This window comes from Epinephelus lanceolatus, chromosome 18, assembly GCF_041903045.1.
Source record: "Epinephelus lanceolatus isolate andai-2023 chromosome 18, ASM4190304v1, whole genome shotgun sequence".
In the NCBI taxonomy this organism is placed as follows: Eukaryota; Metazoa; Chordata; class Actinopteri; order Perciformes; family Serranidae; genus Epinephelus; species Epinephelus lanceolatus.
In genome coordinates, this window is record NC_135751.1 from 11,414,197 (window position 1) to 11,428,701 (window position 14,505).

At 44.5% G+C, this 14,505-nt stretch overlaps 1 protein-coding gene across 6 annotated transcripts in view; it reads right to left on the reverse strand.

Annotated features, from left to right (window-relative positions):
* Positions 1–4,234, reverse strand: part of LOC117268171 (RNA binding protein fox-1 homolog 3-like) — a 462,203-nt gene extending 457,969 nt beyond the window's left edge. Inside the window, exon 1 of one of the 6 annotated variants that reach the window (XM_033644388.2) lies at positions 3,771–4,230. The gene's annotated coding sequence lies outside the window, so the exon portion shown is untranslated. Of the gene's footprint in view, positions 1–3,770 lie in introns of all 6 variants that reach the window. The other 5 variants (XM_078161644.1, XM_033644391.2, XM_033644386.2 and 2 more) reach the window with 5 other exon arrangements.
* Between the last annotated feature and the right edge of the window lie 10,271 nt (positions 4,235–14,505).

Genomic DNA, 14,505 nt, shown 5'->3' on the forward strand with positions numbered 1-14,505 from the left:
CGCCAGTCCGGCTCTGTGTGTCTAAACGCTCGCAGGTTACCAGCAAAACGGCCCAACATTCGCCAGAAATCTGGCAGTGTAAAAGGGGCTTATGACTGTGTTAGATTATTGATAGGACATTTTAAGAAGGGAGCATGGGCTCTGGGAACTTTTGATACGCACTTCTTTTCTGTTTGCTAACATGCTAAAGACCAAATGATCAGTTGATCTATTGTAGAAATAATCAGTAAATAATTAATCATGAATACCATTGTTATTTGCAACCCATTTGATTCAATAAGTAATCAGAACATAGGCTAACGAGGACATCTTATAAGACATGCTGTTGTTGTTCTTAAATGTTGGTTTTCAATGTTTTGAGCACCACAAACAAAATTCCATTTACCTAAATTGTATTGGTCTGGTGGCAGAAATCTTACAGATATCTCAAATTCCAGACAAATAAAACCAAAAACTCTCTGCATGGATAGATAGCACTACAGGTAAATGAGAAAATGTGTTGTGAACTGACCCTTAAAACACGTTGCCGGTGTGGATGTTACTTTGCGAGATAAAACTAATGTTTTTGTTGATATGTATACCTTCCAAAACCTTGCAATTGGTGTCATATGGTAATCCTCCTGTATTTTGTCAGCAGCACTTTGCCCTGCAATTACCATCTTTCTCACAAAGGTTTTTGAGGAGAGGCTATCTTTCCCAGGCTCACTCAACAAATCAATTCTGCTTTTTGGCTCTCTACCAAGTGAAAAAAAGTATCTTCAATATTTGCTACACATGTCCTTCATCATTGAATTGTGGTATTCACGGGTTTTTGAATAGGCTGTGTTCCATTGTCTAAGAACACCAGCAAAAGCAAACAGCCCCACAAAGCACCAATTACAGCATCAACTTTTCTACTCTGCAACACAAGTAGTGCTGCATTTGAGTCAAGACTGGCGAACATATGATGGGTTTGCAATTGTAATCACCATCGTTTAAATGGTAACAAGTTGGCAAATTAGTAAATTCCGCTGCTCATTTATTCAAGATGTGCAATTACTGGCAGCTAATACCCTAAAGTCAGGTGGAGATTTTCTGAAAATAAATGAAAAACACCCAGGAGGAGCTCAAACCATCTCTTCCAGTAGACATAATTTAATCAGCTAGGTATCTGAATATTTAAAGAGCTCCAGCATACAACATTTATTGATTTTCCCAATGTGTCTTTTTTACATTCAGATGTGGCCGAATACCTCAACAAAATGATTTGAAGCTGACATATATAATTTGACCTTGTCAGAAGCTGATCTCCTTCTCCCCCCTCACACATTTCCTCGTGCATGCTGTGTAATTGAGCCTTCAGGGAGAGTGGAAAGACTATCTGGCCCTCGCCTTGTAAGGATCTCTATTGATGATCAGGACTGGTTACCAACCATCTAATCAATAAGTGCAGATACACGGGCGGATAGTAATAAATATGGGGTGACAGTAACTTATCTTGCCTTCACAAGCAGTTATAATAATTGCAAAGATCACAGACTTACATTAACAGCACCTCTGGGGTAAAAGCTTTGCAGTGAAAGATATATGTAATTAAATATGTTTCCTAGCATAAAAGGCTATTAACTTCCCCTTGAATATATTTCTCAACAATGAAACATACAACGTGGAGAAGATACATTTAAATCGACGGTCAGAGACCAAGTCAGAAGCAGGCAGGCTTTCTGCATTTAAATTGCAGGAATTTTCGATGAAAGCCACAGGCAAATCCGAAATGAAAGTTGCATTAATTTAGAGAGTTTAAATTACTTTTTGTGATGTAGCTTTTGTAATCTTCCTGTGCCACGGATATCATAGCTTTGATGGTGGTTATAGGTGATGCTGCATGGTCAGTGGAGTTACACTTTCTTATGTAGGACACTTAGTTTTCCTTTTTAACTCTAACTAATCAGCTTCTCCCAATAATCCTTGCATGGGGAAGAAGAAGGTAACTACAGAGGAGGAAAGGCTAGATAATTGTCTTGTTTACCTTGATTTAACACTGTGCGTGTCTGTGTTAGTGTGTGTGTGTGTGTGTGTGTGTGTGTGTGTGTGTGTGTGTGTGTGTGTGTTAAACCACAAGGGTTCAGTAAATTTGCCAAGGCCAGACAGAGGAGGACGGGAGTCTCAAGCTTTTCATTCACTTTTGCTGACACATCGGCAACCAGAGGCTTGCTGGGCCTCGAGAGCCATTGATGTGTCACTTCACATTTCTAACAGTCAAGATCAATCCCTCATTTAGATTCAGCAATGTGGAAAGCATGAAAAAATATTACCTATAGCAGCTAAATATGCCAGAAAATCATTAGAATTATAAATGAACAACAACAAAATCGAGAATGACAGGACACAGAACTACAAACAACTAAATGGAGGAGTTATACGAATTCAATTTTAAGCAGGAACCAGCGCTGTGGTGCATGTGATCCGTGTTAAACCACATCATAAAAATGCAAATACCTTACTTCTCTCTCCAGGAGTTTATAGTCCAACAACAAATCTAATATACTGTGGGATGTTTAACATATATATCTTTTCATTTTCAACATTTGCTCATCAGATTGTCAAAGCAAAGTGAGGCGCCGGCACAATATCCTGGGCCTCACAAATGTAATATAAACTGGATTGCAACGGGCCGGTGTGATGTAGCTGTGGCATTAGGGCCAATGGGAGCTCTTTAAATGAGAGAGTGGCCGTAAACACCACGTCTACTTTCTCCCCTTGCCAGCATTACTAGCGGAGCTGATGACAAGTGCCAAGCAGCCCTCTAGTGCCTTTAATACAGCGAGAGCATTCTCCAGGGGAAATGCAATCTGTGTCCTCTGCACAGATCCACTGTCTGCACTTCCCCGCATGTGAGCCGCTATCATATTATACTCCCCGCTCTCGAAATGGGAGAAGGAAATAGGAAATCGCCTCGGCCAGAGATGAACCAGGAACATAATCAAAAAATAGTGTGGCGCAAACGGCGCAGATCAGCCCGGCATGCAGACCTCCTCTGGCTGAGCGCTAAACAATAAGCAGTGGGGATTGCTTGGGATTCTTGTGCCATTGAGAGGAAAGTACGCCCCCTTTTTTCGCCCCGCAGGCATCTATTGGCTTATAGCAGCTTATACGTTTAAGATGGGAGATAAGAACAGGGACGTTTCCCTCATGTTGTGATCCAGCATGCCTGTATTGCCAATAAAAAACAGCTGAACTGCACAGACAAAAGAAGCTCACAACAGGAGGCGGCGGATGTGAAACATTATTCAGTTGACCTTGCATATTGCTGGGGTGATTTTTCATCTGAGCTAAACAAAGAAACATCAAATGCACTGTTGACTTTTGGCAAAAAGCATAAAAGTGGACCCATTAAAGTGGGGGGAAATGTCACACACGTACTGGAAAGTAGGAAACGCACTTTTGCTGGATTGTTTTTGTTTGCATCCCGTGCACTGCACTAAATACAGAACTAAGCTCAATCCAAACAGCAGACATAAAGGAACACACTGCACATGTTCAAACAACACAATCCTGCACTTCTTTGACTGTTATTGTGACTGCCTGAAAAAGACAAAGACACTTGAGCAGTGGATGGATGGTGAGTACGGTTTTGAGATGGTGAGTACGGTGCAGAGTCAAGTCACTGTGTGTGCTTGAAGTAAATGCCGGACACGTGTGTGTGTGTGTGTGTGTGTGTGTGTCTGAAAGACGAGGTGTGTGTGACAGCGTTAAGCCTGAGTGAGAGGTGAAAGGACTGCTGTACTCACAGTTGTGCTCTTGTTTCCCTGTGGTCTGTCGGCGTGTCAGAGTTTCATCCTCTCAGCGTCTCTCCCTGGGCTGGGCTTCCTCTTCCTCTTCTGACCAAAAGGTGTGAGGAGGAGGAGGAGGAGGTGGAGGAGGAGGGGATGCACGGATTGAACGCAAAGGAATGAAAACCAGAGTGAGAGAGAAAGAGAGAGAGAAAGAGGAGGAGGAGGAGGGAGTGTGAGTAAGTGAGAGAGAGAGAGAGAGTGAGAGCGTGCTGTGGATGGAGGGAGGGCGAGTGGTGGCCTGCGATTGGCCTGTCAGTCCGGGAGAGGGAGCGTCGGTCTCGGTGGTGTCAGGGTGGCGGGCTGCCTGCACCCCAGTCGGTCTGCGGTGTCTCCGATTTAAACGCCTCAAGAGCCGGTTGCGCGGATTCCTACGGCGCACACGCTCGCTGGCTGGCTCACGACTCACACACTCTGCATCCACATCACAGAGAGAGAGAGAGAGCGAGAGAGAGAGAGAGCAAGAGAAAGAGAGAGAGAGAGAGAGAGGAAGGAGGAGGGAGGGATGATAGAGTGAGGCAGACAGATTCAGAGGGCCGATGACAGCTTCAAGCTGAAGCTTCTCCTTGGCTCCTCATCAATGACAGGTACTGAGGAACAAGAGACAGAGGGAGCCCCCCCCAACCTCCCATTCACACGCCTCTACACACACACACACACACACACACATTCATGAACACACACGAACACACACACACACACGAACACACACACACACATTCATGTACACACACAAATCCACATCCAACCACGACACCCCCCTTCACCCCTCCCCATCTCAATTACCATGGCCGTGGCAGATGTATTGGGCTTGTCAGCTCTCAAGCAAGGCTGTGGAGGAGATGTGGGCTAACTTATCTCATCTAATTTAACCAAGCTATAATCAGACAACACTCTGGAGCTCATTTTTGGTTGGACTGGGTGTAGGATTTGGAGGTGGGGGTGTTGGGGATGAGAGGGTGAGGATTGGGCGGGGGGAGGGGGGGGCATGAAAACAGACGCAGACAAACTGCAATTAGCTGATGCCAGGTCAGAGGAGCAGTCAGATTAAAGCCATTTGCACTAGAAAACACAAACAAAATCAGAAGAAAAGTACAAACCCTGTTAAAGTCCTGTAGAATAACTAAAGATTCAAAAAGGACAATGGAAGACTATCACAAGCAGTCGTGTGCAACCCAGTTACATTGATTCAACTGTGATTCATAATGCTGTCAATACAATTTGACTAATTTCAGTGAGCCAACACCCTAAACGTTCCAAAAACGAGATTCTGTCTGAACAAGAAGCACTGTGGAGGATATTGGGCCTGACGTCTCCGCAGTCAACGCCCAGTTTGCAGCCGAATGTCAAGCTCCGGTATTTTTCCCCTCATTAACTGTCGTGTCCGGTCAACAGCGGACCGACTCCAATCGACTCCACACACAGTCCCATGAATCCTATCTCTGCCTCTTCACTCCACCAAATTCAATTAAAAAGAGAAATTGGCAATTAGATCACTGTTATGATCCTGTAACAATGATCTAATCTGTAATTCATTGGCTGGTGTTCCCCTGGGGTGGGAGGTAGGGGGGGGCTGCTTGATGGAGTGGCTCGGAGACTCCTTGGCATTCACCTCGGCTCGGGCGGTGCACAAGGGCGCGGGCGGAGCCGTGGGGCCCCGGTGCTACTGGAGGCCTCTATAGTGTCACCGCTGGGGCCGCGTTGGCCCGCGGCAAGAACACAACCTGTGACACGCGCTCGTTTGTTTTGTTCTCATATGCATGAGGGCTCAGTTCGCAGGTTGCCTGTGTAATATTTGTGAAAGCATGCACAGCAATGTGCAAAAGGCAGAAATGTGCACAAAAAACTCTCACGGGAGGAAATCTTTTACTCCTTTATTGAATTAAGTCAATTCCATTTGGTTAATGAAGGGGTGGGGAGTGCTTTGCCCTTTTAGGGGCATCAGGCTAACAATCACATTTAGACACAAGGGGGTGGAGGTGGTTAGAGGAGGGTGGGGTCACAGTCTCTAGACTGGAACCTGTGTCTTGTCACCACCTTTGTGACTGGAGTCATACTAGCAGAGCAGCATTACAGCTCCGCCACATGTGGACTGTCTGCAGCACTTATCGTCACCGTACTGACCTGAAACAGCTGCAATGTTTGTGTATTTAAAAGGCTTGTTACCTGGCAACATTTAATACATTAAAGGCTTTTTTATCTTATCATCCATCTTGTGGTGCTTATATTTAGTCCAGAAATAAATGCAGTGTCCTTTATAGCAGACACGCACACCTACACAGACACGGAGCCAGTGGCAACAGAAAAGCAAACTGACTATCATATATAAATATATATATATGGTGTGGTGTGTGTGGGCATGCGACACACGCGCACACACAGGCATACGCACACAGGAACAGTGTGATTGCTCTGCTTCGCTCGTTTAGCACTTCTAAGGCAGAGATCCCCAGAGGCCACCCATCACATCCAGTTACTGTGGCACACAGACACGACCGGGCCCCACCTGGCTGCTCTCACCTCAATCTGTAGGAGGCAGGAGGCACTAGCACCGTGTCGCTCTCTTTCTCACTCACTCACACACATACACACACACATCACTCACCAGAGATCAAAGATGTGGTCACACACACGCGCACGCACACACACGCGCACGCACACACACGCGCGCGCGCGCGCACACACACACACACACACACACACACACACACACACACACACACACACACACAGATATCTCTCATCAAAGATCACAAGGACTTTCCGCTGTACAGACTTTTACAAACTCGCCGTCACGCACATAAAGTTGTTACGAATCGCCTCCTCGTGTTAAATCACAAAAGTACATTGCTTTAACGCGTCTGGTAACTGACTGTATCATAGTCACACGCAGACTTTTCATGGGAGGTGTGAAGAAGCTCATGAATCCTCAGCCAGCAGTCCTGTAAGTGTAGACAGACTATTATCATCTTCATCCTGGCATTATTTTAACTAATGTGATGTAATTAACATAAAATGAGTAAAATGTGTCAGCTGTAGAGCGCCGGTGAGAATAACAGATGGAATAAATGGAAAATGGCTACATTAACAGATATTTTTAAAGAAGACTAATGAGACAGAACTGCTTTGACTGTTGAGTCATGCTGATGGTATCAGGTGCTGAGATAAAGATGTAATAGCTCGCTCAGGGGTGATACCCCGATGATGCAAAAACAAAGATGGGCAGCAGATAGCTCAAGTGGAAGAGTGCTGAGCGGGGTGAAAGTTGGGGTCGGGGGGATCCGAGAGGGTAAAGGAGGTGGAGGTCGTCTGGCTCATGATTAGTGCTGGTTGAGCCCGACTTGTCACAGGCTGACATGGGATGCAATTATAGAGGGGAAGTTTCCCAGCCCCTCAGGCATGTGCCAGCCATGCTGTCAACGCTGGCTGATGTGTGGGCTCTTGGCACTGCCAAAGGTGTCACAGGTGCTTATGTGTGCTCAAAACTGCTACGTTCCCATGAAAATTGGCCTTAGCTTTCCCAAACGCACTGGATGATGACTGTGTGCGCATGTGCCCGAGCACACATGCTCAGTTACCTTTGTTTGAGCATTAGTTAAACCCTACTCCACTCCCAGCTTTCTCTCGCTCTCACTTTTTCTTATTTCCTCTGAAGCTACAAGGTAAAGCTCGAACACTTGTGATTCTGCTGGCTTCTCATGCTGTTCCCTCATCTTCTCCTTTTCCTGTATCAGCCTGCATATGACTCTGCCAGCAGTGCGAGTAAGCTCTATAAGACCCAAGGCAAATTACCTCAGCGGGACACTACACTTCTGTTCCCTTTGCTTCTTCCTCCTCTTCCACATCGTCTTCTCTTTTTTCCCCTTCTCTGCATGTCACATATCAAAGTGTGTACCTCAGCACTGGCTGCATGTCGTGGGAGTGTAGCTTAAAACAAATTCAACGTCCTCCACCGGCCGATTCACATCTATCCTACAGTGTGAGAGAAAAACTGCTTATCTAGTCCATCTCTTCGCTATGTGGGAAGAAACGAGAACACAGTCTTTTACCAAAGGACACAGATGGTCATCTCGACTTTTGTCCAACCTTTTCTTTTTTTTAACATAACCCCCTTTTTTCAGAAAATTGATTTGTACAAAGACTTCCATACTACCATCTAGTGGCTTGAAAGCCATGCTGGCGGGCCATCAGGTGTGATTTTCCACTTCAGACAATTTTTTTAGGGGGGAAATGGCCTGAAATTGGATCCTCTGGCAGCTTGCAGTTCCTCTAAACTAGCCTTGGGCAACACAATACTTAGATGCACCCCTACTTCTCTGCTATCATTTTTCCAGAAAGATCCCAGTTCTAAAGATGCTGCCACTAATCCTAAGAAAGGGGCTGGAGGGATGGTTCTGGGTCTGTTGCTCAGTAACATCCTCACCATCACAACTGTGCACATACAAAGATAATTGTATAAAATGTTTAGAGGAGTGTAATTAGAAGGCTAACTCTTGTTAAGTGAAGCGATGAAAAGTGTTAGACTCCAGCCTGTTAGCAGGCCTATAGGAGTCATCGGGGTCTGCTGCTGTGCCCTGTTAGTGTTGTTAGCAATAACTGTAGTCAGCCGGCAGGACGTGTCCCTGTGTCCTCTACCTGAGGCCCCGCTGTGATCACGCAGCAGGCGAGCATATGATGCTCCTTCGCCCCTCACAGTTCATAGCCCAACACCCCAACCAAGAGGGCCTGATTAAATCGGCGGAACAAGGCCTAATTAAATAGGGTCTGATCAGGGAGGAGTAAATTATTTAACACTGCCCACACATACTGATGTCTCTTCTTCAGATCCTGAACCAGAGACTTCTTTTTGTCGCTTTTGTCTCCTCCGTTTCATTCTCTCTCTTTGTCCATCTTGTCTTTTCTGCTGTTTTTTATGACATTTGCACCACTGCTCTCTCATCTCTTAAATAGTGCCATTCAGTAGCCGAGGCACAGTCGTGAAACAGTCACAGAAACAAATGCAGGGCCAGGGCTGGTGGAAGATAACATTGTGTGTTGATTAAAGACACGGAGTGAGACACCTACAGCATCCATTCGAATCAACATAGAAAGGCTGACAGAAATATCCCCCTGCGGACAAATATAACAATGAGACAAGTGAAGATCTTAACTGTTGGTTCCTCCTGCTTTCACACTGAATCCCCCCTCTTGCTCCTGCCTCACCCTAACCTATGCATTTTGAAATAAATAACCCTTCCTGTTTTATTATACCCTTTAGAAACCTGTAGACTGTTAAGAGTATTTTTTGCTGATGCTGTGATCCAAGCAGTACGACCAAAAGTTCACAGAGAAACTCATGTATTCATTCACTCAGCAGGGGATGGCATTTTCCATTTCTTTTCCTCAATGCTGTGGTCTTTTTTTTTGACAGTGGTGCTCTCTCTGGGCCAATTTCAGACTTTCTGATCACCCAGAGCACCATGCACATCTTTCAACTGCTACAGTGTGCTAACTACAAAACCTAAAGCCCACAGAAAATCACTGACCCATGACAGTGCGAACTGCAGGGGAAAAAAATGTGGTCCATTGCCTTGTAAACATTGCATTTTGCATTTACAATCTGTTGTCATGAAACACTTAACCTTGAGAAAAGCTGCAAACTACCCCAGCAAGGGAACATTCAAATGCAGCACTCTATAACTCCCATCATTATAGGGCCTCTACCAAACAAACTGAATGAATCAATTAGTTTACACAGCACCGGGCTAACTGTAACTCTGAAAGGGGATATCAGGAGTGATTGTGCAAATCTGCAAACTTCACAGAGAAAACTATGTATACACGTGTTGGACTTAACAGTACTCCAATAAAGAAATGCAAAGGGCTGGGTCACAGTTAAGGTACCAATGGGATGAGGACAAACAACCAAGGGAGGTTAGATCGAGTAGAAGATGAAGACAGTTGCCGAAAAACACTGGATATTACAACTCTTAACTGAAAGCTATTGTGGCTTCAATTGATTTATCCTCCACTGTAATGATTGCGTAGTTAACAGTAAAGTGACCTTGTTAACATTACACAGAAAGGTACCAGGTAGGGTGCCAGGGTGAAGACATTTTCCCACCAGTTAATAAGCTTGTGACCGGTGTTACAGATAACAATGGACATTTTATAAGAAGAGATATTTATCAATGACGCTCAATATCTGTAGAGCCCCAACTTTGACGTTTGACTTTAGATCTACCCTTTACCGTAACTGGGGGGCCCATTTCGGCAGCCTCACCCTTGTGGTGTACTTGAAGGGGTGTGTGTAGATTTGCTGTATTTCCTCAAGATGCTGTCATGTTCATGAGACAAAGTTTGCAGATTACCTCATTAATGCCTCATATTGGGTTCCCTTTTAGCTATGGGGTTATATCCAAAATATTGCCAAGTAGGCGCATCTGCTTTTCACTTTGACACCAGATCCTCCACAATCATCTTGTTGATCAACTCTTCTTACTCTTATCACGTGATAAATGAGATTTGATGCCTGCTATAGACAGACACAGACACTGTAGTGTCAGTCTTTGGACTAATTATCGGTAACACGCTTAGTATTTTACAAATTTTAGGTTGTTTTTTTTCGATGAACGTAGGCGCTGATAAGTGAAAATGAGGTAAATGGGGGTTTTTTCTATTAAAAAACATGCGAAACGACAATGGGGGCGGTGAGCAAGTAATGTAATCAGTGTATAATCAGTGTATGCCTGAACACCGTGCAGCAGCAGTTAACACCAACTACCATGGCAAGCCTAATACTGGGAATCCACAATTTGACTTGATGACAGTTGCCTGAATGCCCCTGAAAATTGGGGATTTTGCCTAGTTAGCATGTTTCCAGTTACAGGGTGTGTACACACCGCAGAGCTTCTTAGTCCGAGTAGTTTGTCATATTTATCTGAATAGTTAAGGGTGCTACTTTTAGGCATTCAAACAATTATGAGAAAACTTCAGCTGTAATCCCAGAAGAGCTGTAGATTTCTTCTGGCTTTCATTATGGGTGTTGAGGATTAACATTATACATTGGTCTAAACTAGTACAGAAAATAATTGAGATGAGATGAGTGAAAACCCAACAGCACTACTGTATTCATTTAATTATCTCGATGTTCATCATGGTTGAAATCAAGTCCCCAGAAATCAATATAATCAAATACATATCACCGTGTAACGAGGTCCAGGTACATAAAAAGCATCTTTTAACAGCCTCTGCAACTCAGCATTACTTGAATTATTAATGGGTTTTATAGCGCAAAAAGGACTAACACAGTGTGCAGTAAAATATCATGACACAAAACCAAAAAAAGGGAGGGGGAGTGTTCTGTTAACAAAGGTATGCAATTGCTTTATAATGTGCTTTTGCTCTCTGAGCTTTAATGCACTGAGACTGTATAGGCTGTGTTGTGTCTGTGCATGATCTAGGGCATATTCATTATGAAAACAACACTTTACTCCAGTGGCAAAATGATGTTGACCTTTGCGGAATCGAATACTAGCAAACCGTGGCTCATTGTTCAAAGATAATAGCTGGGCAACATTCCTTGTAAGGCAGATGATGTTGCTGGCATGCTGAGTGCCAGCCTCGCTATTGGGTGGGTGTTGGACTGGTGATGACTCATTCTTCATCTGCTTTAGAGAGACCTGGGTGACAGGTTTCTGTTTTAGCTGCTGTAACAAAGTGTTTCCTGTCGCCAGTGAATTTTACTTCACTTAGATAAATGATTGAGCAAAATCTCCTTTTGTCTTTGCGACACCTACCTGAGGTTTACTCGGCATGGCATGTAAAAGAGGAGGAGGAAGCAAGAAAGAGAGGGAGAATGAGTGAGCGAAAAAGAGGGGGAGAAAGTGGGCCAGCCACCCTAAAGAAGCCTCGTTCATTCCCCAGGGAAATTGCATCACATATTGATCCATGTTCCCTGCATCTAATGGACACAGAGGGTGGAATTGCTGGTGGCAATTGGGAAATAGCTATGAGAGTAACAAGGAGTCATCAAGGCATAAAACCCAGGTTAGTCACCTAAGGACCTCTCACCTGCCTTCACACAGTCCTCACAGTGCAGGCTGTCAGAACAGCTACATATACCGAGGAGTTAGATTGCCAAAGCAGCAGGTTCACAGGCTCAGACGAGCATTTGTCTCCATTACAGCCCTTACACTGGCAAATAAACAGGGGAGACAGACAATCATTCTACATTACATCCATGACTATAGCACTTTACATTTTCTATCAGCGCAACAGACTCCCTGGGCCATCTCGCAATCCTCACATTCATTTTTTACTGCCTCATGCACATTCTGCTACTCGTGTGCACAGATGGAGCTTTAACCAGGGAGGGATTTCCACGACTGCTATAACATTTATGGCCCTTTCTCCAAGGCAAAAACAGCAAGATCCAAAACAAGGTCTGGATCCTAACCCAAATCTGTCATGCCATCAGTGTCGTCGTACTACTTCAAAACTGAATGCAGAACACAGCCCTCAGTACCACTCTGCACCTACAGTATTCTTTCTTCCTTCCAGCTCAATGTCCGATCTGTCCACAGAAAGGGCAGCAGCTGCATTTCAACCCTCTGTGGATTAGTATTCCTCAACAACAAATGTATTCAAAAGGGTTTTTCAACACCGTGCTAAAGCAGCAAAAGCAAAATTGAAGGCTAAAGTGAGAAAAAAGCAAGACCGGGAGCAGCCTGTAGAGAGGGAATCTGTGATTATCATTAAAGGAGAAGGAAGTGGGAGGACCGGCTTCACAGTGATTTTATTTTGTGGATCTCACAGTTTGATGTAATGCAGAACCTGCACAAAAGATTTTTTGTCCAGTATTCTCTGGCTTTCTTCCACACCTCAACAGGCAAAACTAATTATTTTAACAATATATTTTCTAAACTTAATCATGCTCCTTTTAGCCGCAAATGCGCAACAAAAGGACTCACTGCCCTGCACAATTTCAATTTGATTTTTAATCCATTTTTATGGCTCTTTTCAGCTAATAGCCGCCCTAACCATCTGGATGGCAATTCAAATACTTCTCCATTATTCTTAGAGGCGTGTGGACAATTTCACACATATAAGGCACTTACCTGCATGTAAATTATTGATCACCTCTCAACCCCTAAAAAAAATGAATCAGTTCTGTGCATGTAAATAAGGTGCTGCACTTAGCCGAGGTGTTTCACCCTGATGTCAGACTGGCGGCGATTTTGATTTGGTGCCATTTGGATATTAAGTGCAGTGGATATTGAGTGCTATACAGCAGGGGACAGGCAGCACATCAATCTCTGTCAAAGAAGAGGAAATCCGTCTCCAGACAGGAGCAGCCAAGAAGGAGCTGCAGTAGCTAATGCCGGCTGTATAAAAACTGCAATCCCAGGAGTGATGGGGGAAACTAGTTCTGTATAATGAACTGTATACATGCTTAGATACAGCATCTCACCTTGGCCTTGTATAATGAACTGTATACAAACTAAGCTATCGTATCTCATCTCATCCCTTTGCTGTTTACAGCATGTCAGTGACGATAGCAGGTTGCATACAGATTCAGCTCATTTGATAACGTGTCAAGTGTCACTTTAAGATCTCTTAGGATAGGTGTCACATACACATATTTCGACAACATCTTTTCAAGTTTGCAGTCTCGCTCGCTGCCCCTGTTGGTCAACAGAGCTCCAGCATGTGTGGTGAATGCTATTTTGTGCATATTTGAGGAAGATCTACAGTGCTCTGGCTCTCTTCTTGCAGTGCTACTTTTGGCTTTGAGCTGCCTCTCACGGGATCCCCCCTCCCTAAAAAGTTACCTGATGAGCCACCGTCCTCACAGGAAACTGGAGGAGGGGGGGTGGAAACAGAGACAGAGAGAAAGAGAAAGCTCTCATTATTTCTCCCTAATTGCCCACGAGTGACCCTCCTGATTCCCCCCTCTGCAACCAGGTACGGTGCCTCATTACAGGCAGCCTCCTCAGTTCTCCCAGGAGAAACCCATGAAAAGGCCATGAAAGGCCTCGTCTGACAGGGGCCAGCCAGACTGGACCAATTAACAGGGTTTTTCTGTGCTCTGACTCGCCACACTGCAGTTTGCAACTCATCTATGGTGTGAGACTTGCAGACGTCCTAGGTCAGGTTGGGATGGTTTGTTCAGAAGGTAGAAGGGATAAGGGCAGTGCCATCTAGCCAGTGCTTCTGTGCCATTTACATGTTTCTCACGCCTCCTTTCACTTATTTTATTTCTTTCTTTTTTGGGACACACGACTGACTGTAAAAAGTTGTTTTTTTATATTTTGATTAGCTTGGAGAGAGAACCTTTAACTGAGAATTAATTAAGGTTGAGAGTGAGGCCATTTTTAATTTTAAATAAAAATAATTTTAGGCTTGCCACTCAAAGTACGACAGGCCATTGAAAGTTTAAAATATAGATGTTTTCTGGTGCCCTGGCATCATTGCTCCATGAAGGCTAAATGCAATTGTCTCTCAGCCTCCCAGTGCCAGGTGACTTAGTGTGTGTCTGAATAAATGACCCAGTCAAGGTGAGCTCCCCGTGTCAAGCCAGGAGCATCAAAGACAAACCATGCAACCTTGCCAGAGGGCCCGTTTTCCTTTCACCCAGAGAACTCCATTTTCACTCTCCAAGGCTTGATGCATTCAAGCCCGTCCTGATCTTTATAATGACTGGTCAAAAAAA